Below are 18,166 nucleotides of genomic sequence, written 5' to 3' on the forward strand. Positions count from 1 at the left end.
GAATGCAGGTGGAGAAGGTAGTCAAGAAGACATAGGGCATACTTCCCTTCATCAGCCAGAGCGTTGAGCTGAAAAATTGGCAAATCTTGTTGCAGCTTTATAGAGACTCAGTTAGGCCGCACTTAGAATATAGGGTTCAATTCTGGTCTAGAAGGATGCAGAGGCTTTGGAGAGGGTACAGAAAAGATTTACCAGGATGTTGCCTGGTATAGAGGGCATTAGCTATGAGGAGAAATTGGAGAAACTTGGCTTGTTCTCACTGGAGCGATGGAAGTTAAAGGGCGACCTGATAGAAGTCTACAAGGTTATGAGAGGCATGGACAGATTGGACAGTCAGAAGCTTTTCCCAGGGTGGAAGAGTCAATTACTCGGGGACAAAGATTTAGGGTTGAGGGGCAAGGTTTAAAGGAGACGTACGAAGCAGGTTTTTTACACAGAGGGTGTAAAAGCTGGAACTTGTTGCTGGGGGAAGTAGTAGAAGCAGATACGATAGTGATTTTTAAAGGGCGCCTTGATAAATGCATGAGTAGGCTGGGAGTAGAGGGATAGGGTCCCTGTAAGGGGAGGGGTTTTTAGTTAAGTCAGGCAGTATGGTCAGTGCAGGCTAGGAGGGCCAAAGGGCCTGTCCCAGTGCTGTAATCTTCTTTGTTCTTTTGTTTTTTGTTCTGTGACTTGGTAATAAATACACAGTTGATGGTCAAGTGGAGACATTTGAGTTTTCTCCTGTTTGCAGCATATTAACTCAGGCCCTCTCCCGAGCCACAGTGTGAGATTGAATCAGACTGTTTAAAAACTTAGCCTCCGATTTGACCCTGAGTTCCCAACCCCGTATCTTTTCCAATACAAGGAACACCTTTGCAATATTATCCATCAAAGCATATTTGCTGCGGATGCCTTTGTTATCATTAGAGCAAACTATTTGAACTCTGTCCTGGCTAGTCTCCCACATATGTACCCAACATAAACTTGGATTAATCTAAAACTGTGCTGTCCTGTACGCCAACTTGCATTATTCACCCATTACCTCTGTGCCCACTGATCGACACTGGCATTTGATACGGAAAAACTCTAATTTAAAATTTACATCCTTGTTTCCAAAACCCCTTTATATCCTCATACTCCTGTTCCTGTATCCTCCAGCAGCAATGCCAACTTCTGCCATATTTGTACTGTTCCAATTCCAGCCTTCTGCACATCACCCCATTTTTCTTCCATCCAGCCTAAGCATTAAACTCTGAAAATCCCTCCTTAAACTCTTCCACAACTCTCTCTTCCTCTATGATGCTCCTTAAAACTTTAAAACTCCTTAAAACCTGTCCTAATATTTACTTATTGATGTGTTGGCAGATTTGGTTTGATAACTCCCCAGTAAAGTACCGTGAGACATTTTGCTACCAGCTTTTCCAGAAGCTGCATTTTTTGCTTTTTTGCATTTTTTTTGCCTTGCTGTTGTCTAACATGGTGATTATCTGGTACAAATGATATCAGTCCAAATCCAACACCTGTGTAAGTCCTGACCACCACCCCGCCTCCTTTTTGCCCCATATCCCTTGATCCCTTTAGCCCCAAGAGTGATATCTAATTTCTTCTTGAAGTCAGACAATGTTTTGCCCTCAACTACTTTCTGTGGTAATGAACTCCATAGATTCATCACTTTCTGAGCAAAGAAACTTCTCCTCACCTCAGTTCTAAAAGGTTTACTTACCCCTTATCCACAAACTATGACCCCTAGTTCTAGACTCCCCCAGCATTGAGAACATTCTTTCTGAATCTACTCTGTTAGAATTTTATAAGCTCTGTGAGATCTCCTCTTACTCTTCTAATCTCCAGTGCATATAATCCTAACTGATTTAGTCTCTCCTCATGTGACAGACCTGCCTTCCAGGAATCTGCCTGGTAAACCTTTGCTATACTCCCTGTATAGCAAGACATCCTTCTTCAGATAAGGACACCAAACCTGCACACAATACTTCAGGTGTGGCCTCACTAATGCCTTATACAATTGCAGTAAAACATCCCTATCCCTGTACTCAAATACATCTCGCTAGGAAGGCTACAAAGCACTATCTCTTACAGTTTAAAAACCCAGAGACTGTGAAATGAACCTCAGAAGAAAAATGCATACATTTCTAGAAAACTTAGATTACAGATTTAAAACAAAATTGTCTCTGGGTTTCAACACAACACCCAGAATTTAAAGGAATCTGGAAAAATCACAATCAAGCAGAAAACCCATAAGTGCGAACGCTCTTTTTATCTTTTCAGTATCAAACTTTTAATTTGACTAAGGAGGAAACTACTTCTGGAATAACCTGTAAATTTTCTTTGCTCGTGTCTGTCGGAAAGTTGGTCACAAAAGTTTGAAAATTGCGAATTTATTTTAAAAGTATTTTGCTATCTTTGTCTGGGTGAATTTTTAACTCAATAAAAAACAAATCCCTTCTTTAAAAAAAAAACTCAAGAAAGTTTTTCAAACCAGCTTCTTTGCAATCAGTCACCATTTGTCCTTCAGTATTGAAGAAGACTATCTTCATTTGTCATCCCAGTGTTGGGCTGTGTAGACGCAAATGTTACTGATAAGTCCTATAATGGCATGTGTGTGTGGGGGGGGGGGTTCCTCTCGAGAATATGCATTGCTATTTAAGCTAATGCAGAGACTCAGAGAATGCAGTGTACTGCATTTTTAAAATGTGACTTTATTTAACCAAATGATTGAATGGGAGAATGATATAAGGAAGCACAATTCTCAAGGTACAGAATGCAGAGGGCCGAATGTCACTCTGAAGAACAATGCCCCCATGAAGTCAATTACACATTTACCAAATCATATTGCCCACCTTTTCAGTAGACATAATCCAATAAACATTCATACAAATCAGTCAATAATTATCCTGTCTTCAACTCCAGCTAATAACAATACACATTGTGACCTAATGGTATTTCATTTGTTATTCATTACGGACATTACCCTCTTCCTGTTGTCTCATATCATGAGATGCTGGACGTGAAACAGGAGGATGATTCTCACCAAATTGAATCCACGTGACTGTCGTCAGACCCTGAGAAATCCCTCATGTCTGCCTTCCACCTGCGTTATCAATTCGGAACTATACAGCTCTATTCATAAATTGGCATTGGCAGCCATCTTGTTTTCAACCACTGCTGACAGCATAACTGCCCATCAGTGGAACTATTATTTCTTAATACCTCTCCCACCAGGACTGGCTGTATTTTGTCATTGACTGAAGCTTCACAAAATGTCACTAAAAGCAAATTGCATCCATTTTAGAAATTCAAAGTACTTGTTTTAAATGAGAACTATTTGTTTTTCATATAGAGCTGTCTTGTAGAGCAACAGCCCTGGTTTGCATTCCCATAGTCCAAGATCATTCACTCTTAAGTCAGTATTGTGTTAGTGTTCCTAAACTTACGGTTACGTATTTTTATTGACCTAATTAGCCCCCCTACATCTTGGCACGAAAGATTCTTTTGCTGTGAGGTCAGGACAATGAGGCTGGTAGGTAGTTGGGGACACTGTTCTCATGGTTTTTATGTGCCTGCCATTTGTTTTGGGCTGACGCTATCCATTGCTTCTCATTTGCTGATGTGCTTTTGGGGGTTGCACTCCTCCAGGCTGAGTGATCCTGGGCAAGGTTCTCCCTCGATGCAATGTCAATTTCAAAGCCCTTGAGGGAGGTTTTCAGGGTCTCCTTGAAATGTTCCTTCTGGCCACCACAGGACCGAGCTCACAATATCTTGGTTGGAGGGTGCATGTGAGAGTAAGAAGTGTTTCCGCTGACAATTGAGCAGGTCATTCAGCCTAATTATGGACCAATTGAAAGCTACTCTATATCGCCCGTGTGGAAGGGGGTTTTAATTTAGCTAGTCAGATCCACAGGCAGATCTTTCGTTTACAGTGACAGTGTAGTGAGAAGGGGTGAAATGATTCTACCTAACGAGATGTTAACAGTTTGTTCATATTTATTTATTCGTCACAAGAAAGCTTACATTAACACTGCAATCAAGTTACTGTGAAAATCTCCTATGTGAATGCAATAGCAGTATTAAAATGAATGAAATGTAATTTTTGAAGTATATATTGGAATATTGAATTTACCTCTTAAATGTATTTTAATATATGAATGTACTGTTCGCCTCAGTCAAAAATGCAAATGCTGCAAAAATAATGATAAAGTTAAAAGTTAAGCAGTTAAAAGTTCTTTAATCAGCAGAACGAGCTTTAGTTTCAAATTCTGGGACATCATTGAAACAATGTATTAAATAGAGGCATCCATTGCCCAGACATAAAATATCTTTTTAACAGACCCAGAGAAATATTTTTCTCACTGTCTTGGCAATGTGCTTATGGGAAAGATATAGCAGGAGAATCGTCCCTAACAACATAGTGACCAGAAAGTGGGTCTAGCCAGAGGGAAGATATCTGGTATTAAATGGACAAATAGGATATCATTATGTCAAGTAACATATTGCAATTGGCTGAGTTAATCTGTCTTGTACTGGACTGCTATGTTAACACTGAATGAAATTGAATCTCAGCTAATTTCATTTCTGTAGCGGGAGCGGCGAGAGCAGAAACCAGGTGGTTGTTGGGAAGGTAAGTTCTTCATTTAAAAACATACCAGAGTGCGGAGGCTTCTGGGATTTTTTTCCCCTACAGGTATGTAAGTTGGATGTTTGACAAACCTGAGATCTTATACCTGTAGGACCTCCCACCCACCCACCTCCTCTAACCTTACACCACTAGAAGGAAATCAAGTAAGCTTGTTTTCCTCTTTTGTTTCTTAGTAAGGGAAGTTAGAAGGGATGGCAATGCAGGCAGTGCAATGTTCCTCCTGTGGGATGTTTGAGGTGAGGGACAACATTAGTGTGCCAGCTGAGTACACCTGCAGGACATGCACCCAATTCCAGCCCTTTGAAGACCGTGTTAGGGAACTGGAGCTGGAACTGGATGAACTCAGGATTATTCGGGAGGCAGTGACAGTTATAGATAAAAGCTACAGGGTGGTAGATACTCCTAGAAATGAAGATATTTGGGTGACTATTAGAAGGGATAAGAAGCAGTCAGTGCAGCAATCCCCTGTGGCCGTTCCTCTGTATAACAAGTATACTGTTTTGGATATTGTTGAGGGGTGGGTGGGGGGGGGTGGTGGGGTGGGGAGGGGAGGAGACTTAGCAGGGGTACACCACGGAGTACGGGTCTCTGGCACAGAGTCTGCCCCTGTTGCTCAGAAGGGAAGTGGGGAGAGGAGTAGAGCATTAGTCATTAGGGACTCCATAGTTAGGGGGACAGATAAGAGATTCTGTGGGAATGAGAGAGACTCGCCGTTGGTGTGTTGCCTCCCGGGTGCCAGGGTCCGTGATGTGTTGGATCGTTTTTCAGGATCCTTAAGGGGAACCAGCCCCAAGTCATGGTCCACATAGGCACCAAAGACATAGCTAGGAAAAGTGATGGGGATGTAAGGCAGAAATTCAGGGAGTTAGGTGGAAGCTACAGCTAGAACAAACAGAGTTGTTACCTCTGGTTTGTTACCCGTGCCATGTGCTAACACAGAGAGGAATAGGGAGAGACAGCAGTTGAACATGTGGGCTACAGGGATGGTGCAAGAAGGAGGGATTCAAATACCTGGATAATTGGGGCTCATTCTGGGTAGGTGAGTCCTCTACAAATGGGATGGTCTACACCTGAACCAGAGGAGTACCAATATCCTTTGGGGGGGGGGGGGGGGGGGGGCGAAATTTGCTAATGCTCTTCAGGGGGGTTTAAACTAATTCAGCAGAGGGATGGGGACTTGAATTGCAGCACCATTGTGCAGGAGGTTGAGAGCAGTGAGGTCAATAAGGTTTCAAGGTCACAGGAGTGTACCAGCAGGCAGGAAGCTGGTTTGAAGTGTGTCTACTTCAATGCCAGGAGCATCCAGAATAAGGTGGGTGAACTTGCAGCATGGCTTGGTACCTGGGACTTCGATGTTGTGGCCATTTCGGAGACATGGATAGAGCAGGGACAGGAATGGTTGTTGCTGGTTCCGGGGTTTAGAGGTTTCAGTAAGATCAGGGAAGGTGGTAAAAGAGGGGGAGGTGTGGCATTGTTAGTCAAGGACAGTATTATGGTGGCAGAAAGAGAGTTTGATGAGGACTCGTCTCCTGAGATAGTAAGGGCTGAGGTTAGAAACAGGAAAGGAGAGGTCACCCTGTTGGGAGTTTTCTATAGACCTCGAAAAGTTCCAGAGATGTAGAGGAAAGGATTGCAAAGATGATCCTGGATCGGAGTGTAAGTAACAGCGTAGTTGTTATGGGGGACTTTAATTTTACAAATATTGACTGGAAACGTTATAGTTTGAATACTTTAGATGGGCCAGTTTTTGTCCAACGTGTGCAGGAGAGTTTCCTGACACAGTATCTAGATAGCCAACAACAGGCAAGGCCACTTTGGATTTGGTACAGGGTAATGAATCAGGCCAGGTGTTAGATTTGGAGGTAGGTGAGCACTTTGGTGATAGTGACCACAATTTGGTTACATTAGCGATGGGAAGGGATAGGTATATACAGCAGGGCAAGAGTTATAGCTGGGGCAAAGGAAATTATGATGCAACTAAGGAGATTTAGGATGCATAGGACGTGGAAGGAAACTGCAGGGGATGGGCAAAATTGAAATGTGGAGCTTGGTCAAGGAACAACTACTGTGTGTCCTTGATAAGTATGTACCTGTCAGGCAGGGAGGAAGTGGTCGAGCGAGGGAGCTGTGGTTTACTGAAGAAGTTGAATCGCTGGTGAAGAGGAAGAAGGAGACTTATGTTAAGAAGAGAAGTGAAGGCTCAGTTAGGGCATTTGAGAGTTACAAGTTAGCCAGGAAGGACCTAAAGAGAGAGTTAAGAAGAGCCAGGAGGGGACATAAGAAATCTTTGTTCGGCAGGTAGGATCAAGGAAAACCCTAAAGCTTTCTATAGATATGTCAGGAATAAAAGAATGACTAGGATAAGATTAGGGGCAGTCAAGGACAGTAGTAGGAAGTTGTGCGTGGAGTCTGAAGAAATAGGAGAGGCGCCAAATGAATCTTTTTCGTCAGTATTCACAGAGAAAAAGACAATGTTGTCAAGAAGAATACTGAGATACGGGCTATTATACTAGATGGGATTGAGCTTCATAAGGAGGAGGTGTTAGCAATTCTGAGTGTGAAAATAGATAAGTCCCCTGGGTCAGATGGGATTTATCCCAGGATTCTCTGGGGGGCTAGGAAGCAGATTGCAGACTCTTTGGCTTTGATCTTTAGGTTGTCATTGGCTACAGGAATAGTGCCAGAAGGCTGGAGGATAGCAAATGTTGTCCCCTTGTTCAAGAAGGGGAGTAGAGACAACCCTGGTAATTATAGACTAGTGAGCCTTACTTCTGTTGTGGGCAAAGTTTTGGAAAGGGTTATAAGAGATAGGATTTGTAATCATCTAGAAAAGAATAATTTGATTAGGGATAGTCAACACGGTTTTGTGAAGGGTAGGTCATGCCTCACAAATCTTATTGAGTTCTTTGAGAAGGTGACCAAAGAGGTGGATGAGGGTAAAGCAGTTGATGTGGTGTACATTGATTTCAGTAAAGCATTTGATTAAGTTCCCCTTGTAGAACTATTGCAGAAAATACAGAGGCATGGGATTGAGGGTGATTTAACGGTTTGGATCAGAAATTGGCTCGCTGTAAGAAGACAAAGAATGGTGGTTGATGGAAAATGTTCATCCTGGAGTTCAGTTACTAGTGGTGTACCACAACGATCTGTTTTGGGGCCACTGCTGTTTGTCATTTTTATAAATGACCTGGATGTGGGCTTAGAAGGATGGGTTAGTAAATTTGTGGATGACACTAAAGTCAGTGGAGAAGGATATTGCAGGTTATACAGGGACATAGATAGGTTGCAGAGCTGGGCTGAGAAGTAGCAAATGGGGTTAAACGGGACCAGATGCTGGGCAACACGACAGCTCAGTTACTGTTTGCTGTGCAGACACATGGATTGGGGCCAGCGTCTGTGGGAGTTTGCGCATTCTCCCCATGCTTGCGTGGGTTTTCTCCGGGTGCTCCGGTTTTCTCCCACACCCCAAAAATGTGCTATTAGGCTGATTGGTGGTAATAAATTATCCCCAAATTAGTTTTCCCTCAATGTGGAATGCCATAATCATAGATAAGGGTCATGGGTGGACGGGGGACTCGTAATGTTAAAATGGCGGTGAGGGCTCGTTGGGCCGAAGGGCCTGTTTCCCGGGCTGTTTTTGTTCTTTGTTCTTTGGGGTTTAATGTGGAAAAGTATGCGGTGATTCACTTTGGAAGGAGTAACAAGAATACAGAGTACTGAGCTAATGGTAAGATATTGTGGATGAGCAGAGAGATCTCAGTGTCCATGTGCATAGATCCCTGAAAGTTGGCACCCAGGTTGATAAGGTTGTTAAGAAGGCGTACGGTGTGTTAGCTTTTATCGGTAGAGGAATTGAGTTTCGGAGCCATGAGGTCATGTTGCAGCTATACTAAACTCTCGTGCGGCCGCACTTGGAGTATTGCATACAGTTCTGGTCGCCACATTATAGAAAGGATGTGGAAGCATTGGAAAGGGTGCAGAGGAGATTTACCAGGATGTTGCCTGGTATGGTGGGAAGGTCTTATGAGGAAAGGCTGAGGGACTTGAGGCTGTTTTTGTTAGAGTGAAGGTTAAGAGGTGACTTAATACAGGCATTCAGGATGATCAGAGGATGAAATAGAGTGGACAGTGAGAGCCTTTTTCCTCGGATGGGGATGGCTAGCACAAGGGGACATAGCTTTAAATTGAGAGGTGATGGATGTAGGACAGATGTCAGAGGTAGGTTCTTTACTCAGAGAGTAGTAAGGGAATGGAATGCCCTGCCTGCAACAGTAGTGGATTCGCCAACATTAAGGGCATTTAAATTGTCATTGGATAAACAAATGGATGATGTTGCCTGTTAAGAGGAAGGATAGGAAAGGTAGGATTAGAGAGCCGTGGATTACTAGGGATATTGAGGACTTGATCAGGAAGAAAAGAGAGGTGTATGTTAGGCCCAGGCAACTGGGAATGAAGAGAGCTTTGGAGGAATACAGAGAGAGTAGGAGGGAACTTAAACGGTGAGTTAGAAGGGCAAAAAGGGGGCATGAAATGGCCTTGGCAAACAACATTAAGGAAAATCCAAAGGCATTTTATTCATATGTTAGGAACAAAAGGGTGGTTAGAGAAAAGATAGGTCCTCTTAGGGACAAAGGAGGGGAACTATGTTTAGAACCTGAGGGAATGGGGGAGATCCTGAATGAATACTTTGTGTCAGTATTCACGAAGGAGAGGGACTTTTTGTCTGGAAGTGTCTTGGAGGAAATTGTCGACCCGTTGGAGAAAATCTCCATTATGAGGGAGGAAATGTTAGGGTTTTTAGGTAATATTAAAACTGATAAATCTCCGGGGCCTGATGGCATATATCCTAGGCTGCTCAGGGAGACGAGGGATGAAATTGCTGGGCCTCTGACTGAAATCTTTGTCTCTTCTTTGGACACAGGCGAGGTCCCAGAGGACCGGAGGATAGCAAATGTGGTACCATTGTTTAAAAAGGGTAGTAGGGTTAACCCAGGTAATTATAGGCCGGTGAGTTTGATTTCAGTGGTAGGGAAGTTGTTAGAGAGGATTCTTAGAGATAGGATGTATACACATTTAGAACATAGCAATCTGATTAGTGTCAGGCAACATGGCTTTGTGAAGAGGAGGTCGTGCCTTACGAATCTGGTAGAATTTTTTGAGGAGGTGATAAAAACGGTTGACGAAGGACAAGCCGTGGATGTCGTCTACATGGATTTCAGTCCCTCATGGTAGGTTGGTGAAAAAGGTTAAGGCTCATGGGATACAAGGACAGGTGGCTAGATGGATTGAGAACTGTCTTGGCAACAGGAGACAGAGAGTAGCAGTGGAAGGGTCTATTTCTAGCTGGAGATCTGTAACTATTGGTGTGCTGCAGGGCTCCGTACTGGGACCTCTGTTATTTGTAATATATATAAATGATTTGGAAGAGGGAGTAACTGGTGTGATCAGCAAGTTTGCAGATGACACGAAGATGGCTGGACTTGCTGATAGTGATGAAGAGTGTCGGACAATACAGCAGGATATAGATATGCTGGTAAACTGGGCGGAGAAATGGCAGGTGGAATTTATTCCAGAGAAATGCGAGGTGATGCATTTTGGAAGAAATGATGTAGGGGGGAGTTATACAATAAATGGTAGGACTATTAAGAGTATAGAAACACAGAGGGACCTAGCGGTGGAAGTTCACAAGTCCTTGAAGGTGGCAGTACAGGTGGAGAAGGTGGTGAAGAAGGCATATGGTATGCTTGCCTTTACAGGAAGGGGTATAGAGTATAAAAGCTGGCGCCTAATGTTGCAGTTGTGTAGAACGACGGTTAGACCACATTTGGAGTACTGCGTCCAGTTCTGGTCGCCACACTACCAGAAGGATGTGGAGACCCTGGAGACAGTGCAAAGGAGGTTTACCAGGATGCTGCCTAGTATGGAAGGTCTTAGCTATGAGGAGAGATTGGGCAAATTGGGGCTATTCTCCCTGGAAAGACAGAGAATGAGGGGAGACCTAATAGAGGTATATAAGATTATGAAGGGTATAGATAGAGTGAACAGTGGGAAGCTTTTTCCCAGGTTGGATACAAAAACCACAAGGGGCCAGGGGCTTAGGGTTAGAAGGGCAAGGTATAATTCAGATGTTAGAGGGAGGTTTTTCACACAGAGGGTTGTGGGGGCCTGGAATGCACTGCCAAGTAGGGTGGTGGAGGCAGGCTCACTACAGTTGTTTAAGGCTTACCTAGATAGGCACATGAGCAGACTAGAGATGGAGGGATACAGGAGATTGTTGTAAATAAGGATCAAGAGCCTCAGGATGTTCCTGGCAATCAACAGATTCCTATCGGCTGTCCAACATATTTTATGGCTCACCTGTCTCTTACATTTGAGCTTCTGGGGATCTTCCGTAAATGTCTGTATAGGCTGTGTATGTTTATTGATGTCTCTTTTTTTTACAGCCACGGGTGATTCGGTCCACCCTGTTGGCCAACAAGGGGCATACACGCAGTGGGTCGTGTGAGGGCTGCTCTTGGATATTGCTTCGAGAGTTGCCTAGTGCTTCACGTCATTAGTGTACGCTTAAACTGGACCAGCTGACGGGCAACACGACAGCTCAGTGAATATCACTGTTTGCTATGCAGATACAGGGACCCGAGTCGAATCTCCGACTAGGGTCAGTATCTGTGGGAGTTTGCACATTCTCCCCGTGCTTGCGTGGGTTTTCTCCGGGTGCTCCGGTTTCCTCCCACACCCCAAAAACGTGCTTTTAGGCTGATTGGTGTTAATAAATTGTCCCTGATTTAGGCCTCCCTTAATTTGGCACACTTAAAATTCTCTAAATTTGCACCCCTTTATTGTGGACTCCAAGAGACGTGGACAAAAGGCGTAGGTAAAAGAAGGATTGGAACGAGGCACTCACAGTGTTAAAATGGGCAGCGCGGGCTTGTAGGACCGAAGGGCCTGTTTCCTGTGCTGTGTTGTTCTTTGTTCTTTGTTTTTGTTGGAATAGTGTCGGTTAGATGGGCTTTAGATTGGTTTTCACAGGTCGGCGCAACATCAAGGACTGAAGAGCCTATACGGCACTGTAATGTTCTATGTTCTGTGTTCTAATTAGAAGGTGCATAGAATCATAGAATCCTACAGAGCAGAAGGAGGCAATTCGGCCCATCGAATCTGCATCAACTACAATCCCACCCAGGCTCTATCCCATAACCCCATTCATTTAACCCTAGCTAGTCTTCCTGACACTAAGTTGCAATTTAACATGGCTGATCCACTTAACCCACACATCTTTGGACCGTGGGAGGAAACCGGAACACCCGGAGGAAACCCGCGTGTATCTTTAATAACTGAAGGTATAATTTTTCTGTAATTTTGCTGAGTGCCTCAGATCTTTGAAGGGGTCTTGTTGCACTGAACCAGAGTTAGTTCAACATCCGAAGGCTTCCCACATCCATAGGTCAATGTTTTGCTTGTTTTGTATGATTTTTGTGTTTTTAAATAAATTTTTCTTCATGTCTTTTTGAGCAGAGAACTTGCTCTTGTGAGTTTTGTAAGTAGTTTTAAGCTTTTCAAGAAGTTGGGCCTCCATGGTAAAGAAATCCCCACTACAGCCCTCCTACCTTTATGGTTGGCAGGTCGATTGACCAAGCAGCTTTAGGTATTAACTACAATCATGATCCAGGTATGTCAGCATGCACTCCTCCCCCCTTTCCTCAGAACCTGCCCTCTTCCAGCCTCCCCAGCAGCTCTAAGCCTTTCTCAGTGCTCGTTTTATGTTGACTGCCTGTTGACACGCTGGCCAGCCAGCATGAATTCATACTCCGGGGCTAATCACAATTTGCAATTGGCTGAGGTAATCTGTCTTGTACTGGACTGAATGAAATTGAATCTCAGCTAATTAGAAGGTGTATAGAATCCTACAGTGCAGAAGGAGACATTCGGCTCATTGAGTCTGCACCAACCACAATCCCGACCACAATATACCCAATGGACACAAAATGCATGCCTGTTCTTTCCAACTTTCACCACCTTCTCATCCCTATACCTCAGAATGGTCCATGCTCTTCTGGTTATGGCCTGTTTGGCATCCTTCTCTGATTACAGGGATTTCATTCATTTCTTCTCCACACTTGTGAAACACTCACACTAAATCCTTCCATATTACTATACCCTACCCACCTCTTTCACAACACACCCCAAAACCATTCTACTATCTAGGAGGACAAGGACAGCAGGAGCATGGGAACACCATCATCTGCAAGTTTCACTCATTGTCTCTGGCTGAAAAACATGGAACTTCCTAACAGCACTGTGGGTGCTTAGCTGGGCTGCAGAGATTCAAGTAGGTAACTCACCTTCTCAATGTCAATTATGGATGGGCAATAAATGCTGGCCAAGCCGGTGATGCCCACATCTCTCAAACAAATGGAAAAGATCTCTGATATCGGTTTCTTAGATGTTGTTTTGAATTGTGAACTTTAATTCCTCCTCTTCAGTTTCTTAATTCTGCTCTTTTTTGTCAAATTTAAAATATTTTGGCCATAATAGAACATTACATATGTAGCTTTTGTAATACCATTCCTCAGTGACCATGGTGCACTGTGAAGAAGGGGGGTAGATTTCACGCCCACATCCACAGATAAACTTCAAAGCAGCAAACTCTCTCTCTCTAACCCAGTGTTTACTATAAATGTTCCACAAACGGTTAATTTGAGAAAGTTAGTTGATCTGAACTGCAGTGAGGGCATTGAAATTGACCACAAAACACTGGGTTAGGGAGAGAGAGTTGGCTGCTCTGAAGTTTATCTGTGGGTCAGGGTTGTGAAATTCCTCCCTTCTTCACAGTGCGCCAAGGTCACTGAGGAATGGTCATTCTGCCAAGGGTGTTGGTACCTCTGGAATTATAGCCCAGCAAGGAGTCAACATCTTCACAAGGCAAGGAGAAAGATAATAAGGTGGAAAAATAAAGTGCATTAATAATGGAATTTATTTCATTCCAAAAACAGACCCCTACAGTGGAAAATATTGGTAAGTCAAGGTTCAAATACTTCATTAATTTAATCCACCACTAGATGGAGCTTTATACACATCTTCCACTTGAGTAAAGTTCACACACAATTACTAAAAGTAATAAAAAAGCAACATCACTTAGATCAAAACATAGAAAATAGGAGCAGGAGTAGGCCATTAGGCCCTTTGAGCCTGATCCACACCATTCAGTGTGATCATAGCTGATCATCCAACTGAATAGCCTGATGCTGCCTTTCCCCCAATAGCCTTTGATCCCTTTCACCCCAAGAACAGTATCTAACTCCTTGAAAACATACAATGTTTTGACCTCACTTGCTTTCTGTGTAACAAATTCCATGGGCCATTACTCTCTTGATGAAGAAATTTCTCCACATCTCAGTCCTAAAAGGTTTACCCCCATTCTGAAGACTATGATCCCTGGTTCTGGATTCCCCCGCTATTGGGAACATCCTTCCTGCACCTGTCTTGTCTAGTCCCCTTAGAACTTTATAGGTTTAAATGAGATTCCTCCCTCATTCTTCTGAACTCCAGCAAATATAATCTAACAGACTCAACCTCTCCTCATATGTCAGTCCTGCCATCCCACGAATCAGCTTGGTGGACCAACTCTGCACTCCCTCAAAAGCAAGAACATCCTTCCTTAGATAAGGAGACCAATACTGCACGCGATATTCCAAGTGTGGCCTCACAAAGACACCATATAAATGGAGAAAGACCTCCCTGCTCCTATATTCAAATCCTCTCACTATGAAGGCCAACTTACCATTTGTCTTCTTTACTGCCTGTTGCACCTACATGCTTATCTTCAGCAACTAGTGTGAGAGGACACCCAGGTTCGAGAAGCAGAATGTGGGTTTTTCAGGAAAATATTACAATATCACACATCAAGTATCTTGTCTGATTTGATTTTAATTTGATCTATTATTGCCATATGTATTGGGATACAGTGAAAAGTATTGTTTCTTGCACGCTATACAGACAAAACACACTGTTTATTGAGTACATCAGGGAGAGAGAAAAGAGAGGGTGCACAATATACTGTTGCAGACATAGCTAGGGTGTACAGAAAGATCAGCTTAACATATGGTAGCAGGGAAGAAGCTGTTCTTGAGTCTTGGTATGTGATAGCAGACTTTTACATTTTTTCTCCTATTGGAAGATGGTGGAAGAGAGTATGATGTAGAGATGCCGGCATTGGAACCTTCCACACACCTGACGAAGGGACACTGTTTCCAAAAGTTTGTGGGATTACCATCAAATAAATTGGTTGGACTCGAACCTGGTGTTGTGAGACTTCTTACTGGAAGAGATTATGTTCAGGAAGAGTATGTTCAGGAAAATTTGCCTTGGATACTAACATCACTGAGAAATCTTCCCCTCTGATATATAATCAGTCTGAAACAGTTTGTACATATAGTTTGTAGTGTAGGTTTTGCTTTACTGGAAGTTACTTAGGTTTATCTTGAAGCAAAGCTAGTGGAATGATTATTCTCAGGCAATAGTAACTAGCTTAGAAACAGGTCTCTGCAATTGTGGGAAATTGATAGATACTTAACTCCAAACCTGTGCTTGGATTTTCAGTTAGCCTTGTTTAATCAAAATGCACCTTAAATGCAAAAGTTAATTTGTGTGGAAGTAACAGAAAAATTATTTTAGTAATTTACGCAATGGTTCAATTATATCTGATAAAGAGTTAGAACAATAAGGTTGGCTGGCATAATAAACCACTTATGAATAGACCATAAAAATCTACATAGGAAAATGTGAGCACTGAGGCCACTGAAGGTAGCTTGACAGCCGAGGACGTTACTGAAAGGAGTTACAGAATTGATCAGACAGAACAGCATGAGAATGAGATGAAGGTGAATGAATGAGAGGTCTGACCGATCAAAGACATGTACAACAGTTATAGCAGGCTGTGGAAGGCAGACACCATTGAACACTTTATATTGAGAATTTTACAGGATTATTACAGGTCAATACAACATCCAGTTCAACACCTGAGAAAGGAGAATGTTTGGAAGGGCTTCAGATGCAATAGAAAATGGAGAGGAAGTCCTAAAGTTGAATTCAATGTTGACCCCAGTTTAACAGTCTTGGGTCGTCTGAGAAATCACAAAGACATGAGAAAATGAGAAGAGGAGAGAAGAAAGAAGAATGTCCAAGTATGCCATCTGTCCTGCCTGACAAGGACCAGTATTCACGACTTGTCACAGTTGCATGTTTTTTCTTGTGCAGTTAACATTATAGAAAACTGAATATACTCTCAATATTGGTTGCAGTTAATTCTGATTGATTAAAAACAACAATATCCCATTATTGAAAATTTAACAAAATTGGTGAGTGTAAACCTCTACCAGTTCTCAATGTTGTTCTGTGCCCTCAGCAACAGGGAGTCAAATCTATCAGCCATCTGCCCTTGTTAAATTTCACTTTGGCTTCACATTAACATCATGTCATGTAGCACATCAAAAATAAGAAACATGCTGGCTGAATTTTCTCTTTTATGTTTGACGTTGATTGTCTCCTTAACCAAATGTTCAAACACCCAGTACCATTTTCTTTTGTTCCTACCAGAAAATTACTTGGCTTCTTCAGGAATGGGCAGGTTCATTTGTGAAAACCAAAAAGGATTCATTAATAAGGATTATTCAGCAGCCATATGGCTGTACTTAGGTCCATACATGTCCCTCTGCCTAAGAGAGGACTCCATCCTCTTGGGCTGATCACCAACTCTGAGTCCCAGTTGGTCCCCCAAACTGGGCAGCCCTTATACTTCCATATTGCTTCAAAGAGACAATCATCAGAGCAAGGTAAGATAATACCAGAAGGGATTTCAGTCACAATGGAGCAGGCTTAATGTTTTCCTGCCCATCAATTTGAAAAGTTAACGAAGGTTGTCAAGTAATATCATGAGAATGTAGAGTTTTACCAGGTCTCCCGCCTGCTGCCTTGGTTATGATCAACTAACCCCAGCGGATCTTGGGATGGTTTGCATCCGATTTTCTCAGGTAAGCTCATTAAACAGCTGCAAGTACAAACTCAAATACATGTGGAGAGCACACTCAAATCATAGGGAGGAATTTAATGCCCCCTCCCCTTCAGCATGCTGATAGATGATCATGGAAAGGATCCACTTCATTTCTGCAATGTCCTCTATGCCTAATTTCATGCATGCCTTTAATTCCTTTCAGTCCTTTCTCCATACGCTCCTTCAAGCCTGATGTCTCTATTCAATCCTGCTCCCAATCTCAGTGAAATACAGAGGGATATTTGAGTGGAAATGAGAGCAATGATGCTATCACTGCCTCTTTCAGACTAAAATTGCTTTTTTACCTCAAGCAATCATTCAGTGCTAAACCCCTAAGAGTTTACTGCAAACAATGGGTTGTACTGGGGCTGCTCTTGGTTGTTCGAGATTGGCCTAGTGCTTCATGTCGTTAGTGTGTGCCTAAACTGGACCAGATACTGGGCAAGACCACAGCTCAGTGACTATCGCTGATTGCTGTGCAGACACATGGATTTGGGCCGGTGTCTGTGGGAGTTTGCGCATTCTCCCCGTGCTTGCGTGGGTTTTCTCCGGCTGCTCCGGTTTTATCCCACACCCCAAAGATGTGCTGTTAGGCTGATTGGCAGGAATAAATTGTCCCTAAATCAGTTTCCCTCAATCTGGATGGCCATAAAACATTAGATAGGGGTCATGGGTAGAGAGGTGGATTGGTGGTGTTGAGATGGCGGCGCGGGCTCGTTGGGCCGAAGGGCCTGTTTCCCGGGCTGATTTTGTTCTTTGTTCTTCTTTAACAATAGCATGCTTTTCCTCAACCAGTACCTCCACTGACCCCGACACATAGTTATAAATTTAATTGTTGTCGTGATGTATTCCAGACAAGGATTAACTGTCCTTTCCTCAGGGAGTAATTGCTCAACTACTACCTAGGCTGCACAAATTCAAATCTTCCACTAAAACTCTTCTGACAAACTATTGCCATGTCTGACTAGATTCATAAAATCTGGACTTCTGGGAGATTAGCATCAGTGACAGCTCAGTGACTATCACTGTTTGCTGTGCAGACACATGGATTTGGGCCAGTGTCTGTGGGAGTTTGCACATTCTCCCCGTGCTTGCGTGGGTTTTCTCCGAGTGCTCCGGTTTCCTCCCACACCCCAAAGATGTGCTATTAGGCTGATTGGAGGTGATAAATTGTCCCTAAATTAGTTTTCCCTCAATGCGGAATTCCATAAGCGTAGATAAGAGTCATGGGTGGAGGGGAGACTGGTTATGTTAAAATGGCGGCGTGGGCTCATTGGGCCGAAGGGCCTGTTTCCCGGGCTATTTTGTTCTTTCTTTGTAGGAGCCACAATATCTTTCATGTGTATAGTGTAAAGTGCCCATCTAATGGCCCAATGAATGGCATAGATGGAGCACTGCAAGACACCCAGACAATCACAAAGTTGAATCCACATGCCATCTGAGAAACAACTGGGACAGTATTTCAGTTTCACCACACATTTTAT

The sequence above is a fragment of the Carcharhinus amblyrhynchos genome, chromosome 7 (assembly GCF_965287045.1).
Source record: "Carcharhinus amblyrhynchos chromosome 7, sCarAmb.v2.hapA, whole genome shotgun sequence".
Classification (NCBI taxonomy): domain Eukaryota; kingdom Metazoa; phylum Chordata; class Chondrichthyes; order Carcharhiniformes; family Carcharhinidae; genus Carcharhinus; species Carcharhinus amblyrhynchos.